This window comes from Meleagris gallopavo, chromosome 3, assembly GCF_000146605.3.
Source record: "Meleagris gallopavo isolate NT-WF06-2002-E0010 breed Aviagen turkey brand Nicholas breeding stock chromosome 3, Turkey_5.1, whole genome shotgun sequence".
In the NCBI taxonomy this organism is placed as follows: domain Eukaryota; kingdom Metazoa; phylum Chordata; class Aves; order Galliformes; family Phasianidae; genus Meleagris; species Meleagris gallopavo.
This window is the reverse complement of record NC_015013.2, coordinates 25,551,576-25,559,042: the sequence shown is the minus strand read 5'-3', so window position 1 is coordinate 25,559,042 and position 7,467 is coordinate 25,551,576. Positions and strand designations below refer to the sequence as shown.

Genomic DNA, 7,467 nt, shown 5'->3' with positions numbered 1-7,467 from the left:
TTCCAACTGTAAGATACAGTAGAATAAAAGTAAGACAGGGATGTATATGATGTGTATTGATTTGTCAAATTACACAGGTAGCACTGGAATTCTGTGTAACTGAAGACCTCAAGAGGAGAATGCTCTTTGGGTTTCATGACATCTGTAGCAAGAGACATGCAGAAGCAAGGAAGGATAAAATGCAAGTATTTAAGGGATAGCCTGAGCTTCAGAAGCAAATATTTGTGTTGACTGGGGCTATGTATGGGAACTGTTGATCATGGCCTGAAACTCTGATTGACCATCTGAGGCAAGCAATGAGTCAGCTGTGGGAGCACAGGTGAAGGCAATTCACCTGTGCTTCTGGAAGGAGTGAAGCCTGGCTCCACCTCTCCTAGACCCATTTAAGAGCTGACTGCCTCCGAAAAAGGATCTCTTTCTGGAGATTGGTCTTTGTGAAGTTTGTTGAAAGCCTATGATGTTGGTGAGTGTATTTTCCATTTATTGTTTTTCCATTGCAATAATTCTACCTAGCCTAACCTCTGTATGCTTATTGATTGTATGTTTGATGAGGCAGGCTAAAATAGGTATAATGTCTTCTCTGTGGAACATCTATAAATGGGTCAGGAGGGAGGACATCACCTTCTTAGATAAAATGATCCCTGGGCAGATCCTAGAGTTTCTGAGTTCTCCTTGTTACCGGTTAGCAACCATAGTTGAGAAATGGGGTCCCCTGTGTGTTATGGGAAATATTTCCCCATTCTGCATGACAGAATACTTTCAAGGATTAGACAAAGACATCCTAACTACAAAAGAATGGCAGTTAGCTGCTCCTACAGTGGCATGGCTGCTGTTAAATGCCTTAAATCAAGCTGAGGTAAGAGTTGACACCTTAGAAAGTGAAAAACAGTTACTGAAAGATCGCATTGAAAAACTGGAACGGGAACTTAACATATTAACGGGGAAAAGACCGTCTTTCAATCCCTCTATAGGCCAGATCCACAATATTTCAATTGATAATAACCACACCTCTGAAACAGTGGACCTGGTTGAACAGGAAAGTAAAAACTCTATATCAGATATACAGGTTTCATTTATGATGGACTCCTTGGAACTCTGTCCTATTATAACCCAAAAGATGAAGAAAGTACAGGATAGACTGGCAGGGGTGCCCCCTGAGCAATGGCCCCTGCCCAAATACATTTACATATAACGGCTAGACCATACAAACCAACAGAACTAACGGATATGGTGCAGCAATTTCAGCAGAAGCTGAAATTTATTTAGATTATGGGATTCAGGAGGTGTCATGGTTAATGGGCCAGAAGTATCAAAATTGGCCACCATTATAGTGCACCCTGCCCTCAGGCAGAGGCTGTATGCTGCTGTTCAGTATAACAATGAGAACCATTCGATAATAGACTGGTTAATGGCAGCATGCTGCATGGTTTGGCCAAACAAATCAGATATTCCATTAAACACAGGATTATGGTCCTTCATGGAAAACCTTCAAAATTGTATTTGTGAGCTGGACTTGAGAGGCAATATATGAGGACTCGTTTGAAAGCCCAGATATGTTAAGGGTTTTTGGCAGATATGCGAGATTTAATCTTACAGCAGGCCTTAGTTTCCATATTAAACCCTCTGGTGGCCTAGGAGGCTGTGATTCAACAGGCTGCCTAGTTAGTAACTGATTTGGTGGAGAAAGAGCATCTGCACACTAGGTGCAATATCTGAGTAGTAGAAGAAGCAGAGGTGCTTCCAGTAATTAAAACGAAGAGGACACCTGTACAGAATCCTCAGTCGGGGCCACAATGCCCGAGCCACCTGAAACAAAAGACTTAACTTTGGCTCAGTTCATGGTGTGATGAGGGATGTTAGTCCCTCTAGGCCTCCAGATGGGACTGAAGGCCCTATGTAGAATTAACAATTTATTGGTCCCCAAAAAATATTCAGAGAGTTATGGCATTGATGGACACTGGAGCGGAACCATCAATTATCTATGGAGATCTGACTACAATTGATGGAGACAGAGTGATGATCGGTGGTTTTGGGGGACAGACTATTCCTGTCACCCAAATATGGCTGAAACTGGGGGTTGGGCATCTCCCACCCCAGGAGTATAAGGTATCTATTGCCCCAATCCAGAAATACATCTTGGGCAAAGATATTCTATGGGGTCTGGCTCTCCAGACAACCGTGGGAGAGTTCAGACTTAGACAGAGATGTATCAGTATCTGGACGGTGCAGGCAACATTAAGAGGCCATGCGAAACATGGGCCTATTTACCTGCCGAAACCACATCGGATTACTAATGTAAGACAGTATAGATTCCCGGGTGGGCAAGATGAAATATCGAAAGCGGTGCAGGAATTAGGAAAAGTGGGCATTATAAGACCTGCACAGAGCCCATATAATTCCCCCGTATGGCCAGTACGAAAATCGGATGGCAAGTGGAGAATGACAGTAGATTACAGGGAATTAAATAAGGTCACGCCTTATTGGAAAAAACCTGATGATGTTAACTTATATCATTATATTGATGATCTCCTGTTGACACGTGACTCACTGGAGGTGATAGGACTTTGCAGCAGATTCATTAACTGCCTATTTGCAACAGAGAGGATGGGCTATAAATCCCGAAAAGGTTTAAGGTGCAGGCCTGTCTGTAAAATCCCTGTGGGTGATTTGGTCAGGAAAGACCAAAGTACTACCTAGTGCTGTCATAGATAAGCTTCAGGTGTTCCCAGTCCCTCCAACACCAAAGCAGCTGCAAGAGTTTCTAGGTATATTGGATTACTGGAGTTTCTTTATACCTCACTTAGCGCAGCTGCTAAGGCCACTATACAGACTCGCAAAAAAGGGGCAGCTATGGGACTGCGGGAAAACAGAACAGGATGCTTTCCAACAGGCAAAACTGGCAGTTAATTGAACCTAGGCATTGGGTATATTTGATCCTCCCTCCCAGCCAAGTTGGACGTTCACGTGACTCAAGACGACTTTGGTTGCGGCCTGTGGCAATGCCAGAGTTCTGTTCGGACCCCCATTGGTTTTTGGTCTCAGGTCTGGCATGGAGCAGAAGAAAGATACAGTATGATTGAAAAACAGTTATTGGCTGCCTATTCGGCATTACAGGAAGTAGAGCCAATAATGCAAACAGCTGAAGTATTAGTTAAGACTACTCTGCTGATTCAGGGGTGGGTAAAAGATCTGACCCACCTTCCTAAGACAGGGGTGGCCCACGCACAAGCAGTGGCATGATGGGTTGTTAATCTCAGCTAGAGGAGTAGTTTGTCTTCATCACCAATAAAGGAAGAACTACAGAAGATCTTAGGCCCAGTGATGTACTATAGTGATGCATCAAAAGAAACATTGGTCGCTCCACCAAAGAAGAGTCCTGTTCAGGAAGGAAAATATCCTATTTCTGAAGATGCCTGGTACACAGATGGGTCCAGCAAGGGCAATCCGAGCAAGTGGAGAGTAATAGCATACCATCCTTCTACTGAGACAGTCTGGTTTGACGAGGGCGATGGTCAGAGCAGCCAATGGGCAGAACTGTGAGCCGTGTGAATGGTTATAACCAAGGAACCCGGTGATGGTATGATGGTATCCTGAATATCTGTACAGATAGTTGGGCTGTGTACCGGGGGCTCACTCTTTGGATTGCGCAAGGGGCCGCCCAAGAATGGACTATCCATGCCTGGCTGATCTGAGGCAAGGACATGTGGTTAGACATACGGAATACAGTTAAACACAGGACTGTACGTGTCTACCATGTTTCTGGTCATCAGCCCCTACAGTCACTGGGAAACGATGAAGCCGACACGCTGGCCCGAGTTCGATGGATTGAGAATTCACCATCTGAGAACATTGCCTGTTGGTTCAGAAATTATGGCATGTGGGAGGACAAAAGGCAATGTGGGCAGCTGCTAAAGCATGGGGACTGCCCATCCAACTACCTGATATGGTCCAGGCATGCCGGGATTGCAACGCTTGCTCTAAGGTGAGACTGAGATCATTGCCCAAAACAACAGCCTATCTTCCTGGAGGACACAATCCTCTCCAGCAATGGCAGGTCGGTTATATCAGGCCCCTTCCTCGGTCTGAGGGGGTGAGATATGCCCTGACCTGCATCGACACTGCAGGTGGGCTACTGCAGGCCTATCTTGGTGCTCACTCTTTGGATTGCACAGTGGGCCACCCAAGAATGCACTATCACCAGCTCCTACAGTCACCAGGAAATGACAAAGCTGACATGCTGGCCTGAGTTCAATGGATTGTGAATTCACCATCTGAGAACATCACCTGTTGGTTACACCAGAAACTACGGCAGGCGAGACAAATGGCAACGTGGGCAGCTGACATGTACTAAACATGAGGATTCATGTTGTGCAATCTCTTTTTATTTTGTTGGCCACATAGTCTTCGAAACTGAGAGATAAACTTGCAAGGAAGCTGCAGAAATAGTTTAACCAAAATTAAGATCATTAGTGTTACAGTTTGAAATGAATTTTTTATCCTTATCTTAAATGTCTGTTCTCCTGTCTTTATATGTTTTGCAATCTTTTGGAGTTAGTTCTAGTTTTGGTCCATATTTTTTTCTCCATATTCCATCATTCCTAATTTTAGTGTCTCCTTTATTATTTATTGTAATTGTCCTGCTTCTTTCTGGTAAGCTGCTTTCATGCATGATCCTGCTTTTCCTACCTCATTCATCATTCTTTTCTATCATCAGCCCTGGCAACATTATCTGTTGTACGAGGTCTTCATGATGACTTGAATGATAGACTCTGTACTCAAAACTCTTCCTCACAAACACTGATCTTTCCACTGCCTTAAATAATATTGATTATATTCAGATGTACAGTGGCCAATGTAGGGCAACCAGTCTCAGTTTGAATACAGGCAGATATGTTAGTCCCTCAGTTCATCTTCCATGTGTTTCCTGATGTATTCCACTGTGTATGATATTTGACCGAGATCTGCAGTGGGAGAGGCAGAAGTGATAACTGAAGCAGCCTGAGGACAGAAATCCATTCAAAGTGAAGCCCTCAGGTATGACCTCTTATTTTCCAAACCTAGAAAGGTTACCATCAAGCTGAAGAGTGATGGCTCTCCTCCTGCCTTGCCTTGGTTTATTATGGCTTGTCATCTTCTCAAGGGTTACTCTTTATTCTCAGTGAAAAGAGAAATTTTTATATCTTCATTTTTATGTTTCTATGGACCTATTCTGGCCTGGAAATTGAGTGAAAAATTGAATTGGTGTATTTCCATGTATTGTTACTACCTTGAACCTGTCAAAAATATTTTTGAAGAAATAAACATTTGTTAAAGTTGAAATTACTTGATCAAAATTGTGGGAGGAGAAATTTATCTGAGGTAACTTCACATTTGCATAACTGGTCTCTTCTTTCCCACTCTCCAGTTCAGCTTCATCTCACCACCAAACAATTTGGTTCATAGTGATGATATTGTGAAAAGTTTCAACAGTTGTTCTAGAGTTTAATAAATAGAAATTTCAAAACATTAATGTGCTGCTGGTAAAGCAACTGATTCCCCTCATGCTGCTCTACCTATAGGTTCTAGAGATCCTTCAGGTCCTTCAGGGATTATGTAGAGAAACAACAGCCAGAAGCACTAGCAACATGTTCACAGAACATTTGTTTGAGTTAATAATCTCTATGGTCCCTTCCAACCTAAACCATTCTATGATTCTATTACTCTACATGAAGAACAGTGAACTGTGATGATAGATTGTTTACAGTGAACCACAATCCAAACTGTACCTCAAAGATTACATAGCAGACAAAGGAGAGTATCCTTTCATTTGGTTTGTTTCCAGGTTGTGTGGGCTGTTCATTGGAAGAGCAACGAAGTGGATCAGAGGCAGAGCTGACGCTGTTTCTAGAGGGTCTATGGAGACCATGGGCTTGAGGGTAGAACAAAGGACTGGAGACTGCAGTTCACAGGGAGGAAGTACTGGAAGAAGAGGTACCGAGAAAACCCACACCTAGAAGTAAAAGAATGCCTAAGAGGATCATTCAGATTCATGCAATCCAGAAATTCTTGATAAACTGAAAGTAAGAAAGCAATGCAGAAGGAAAATGTGGTTTATATGCTTTCAAAATGTATGTTTTGCCTTTTCTGTTAGTTTGGGTTTTTTTGACGCTTTCATTTCTCTATTTAGAGAGACAAGCATTCTGCCTCCTTAGATACTACATAAAACCTTTTTTTTTTTTCCCACTCTTATTCAGAGACTTGCGATTCTTATTAAAGTCCACTTTTGGCTCATTACTGAGATCACTTCAAATCTGTTGTTGATATATGATACTATTATACATCACAAGATCATTAGCCTATAACTCTTTCCGTTGTCTATTCTACAGATAACCCAAATATCAATAAACCTTATTCGCGTGATAAATAATAGAAGGACATATATAAGAAACAAAAACAAATAAATGACTGTTACAGATAAAGATCAACCCATTTAAAATTCTTGCTGATCTTGCGCATTTCAGCCCTCTGAGTTATTACAAGGCACATTCCAATTTTCCAGTTCTGGTGGCCTGATCGATTGTGAGGTTTAAATCCTGCGGTCCCTCAGACAAGTTATCGATGTCTGGGATTTTAACTCAGTCCATTCCACTATTGAATCATCAAAATACTAACAGACTGTTAATGTAATGGTTGTATTGCTCTTTCTTGGATTAGGATTAATATCAAACTGCAAAGTTTTGCCTCATCTGCTGTTTTCTGAATGTGTTCTTGTCAGAATAATGCCAGTTGTGAGACAGGGCAATGTACACTGCCAACGACAAGACAGAAAGTCTTCTATTTGTTGTAAACTGCAGAGGTATACATGTCTAAAGACCAAATGAGCGTGGCTTAATAAAACGGATGGGAATTTGTAGTCAAGCTGAAACAGGCAATGGTTGCATTGGTTGAGTTTCTGTAGCAGTGACTCCCAGAAGATTTGGGCATTTGATGTCATGCTTAGTGCTTCCAGGCTGCAGGTCATAGTATTACTTCAGCTTTCTGCCCTGTGGTGCATGGTGCTTTCGCTCAGCTCTGCTTTGTCACAGGTTTTTCTTTCCTAAAGGTCCTCCTGACTTGCCTTGGTTTATTATGGCTTATCATCTTCTCAAGAGTTACTTTTTATTCTCACTGAAAAGAGAAGTTTTTATATCTTCATTTTTATGTTTCTATGGACTCATGCTGACCTGGAAATTGAATGAAAAATCTGTGAAATCGCTGACACAGCTTAGTGCAACTTGCTGAAGCTTTGAGAAGCTCTCCACTGCCCAACCCCAAGTCACTAAAACTGCAGTGACCTTTCTCTTCCTCATAACGTTTGACATTTTAAACATTTTGTTTATGGATAGACAATTAGTAAGCAAGACCTAGTAAATAATTCCCAGTAAGACAATTAAGTAGAAAAAGACTTTTCTAGTGATGCATGAAATCTACTTAGTAGAGCTACTGATT

At 42.0% G+C, this 7,467-nt stretch overlaps 1 long non-coding RNA gene across 1 annotated transcript; it reads left to right on the top strand.

Annotated features, from left to right (window-relative positions):
- The first annotated feature begins 390 nt into the window (after positions 1-390).
- Positions 391-7,467, top strand: LOC116216499. The gene is made up of 2 exons (XR_004159372.1): positions 391-463; positions 5,822-7,467. It is a non-coding gene; the product is annotated as an uncharacterized LOC116216499 (long non-coding RNA).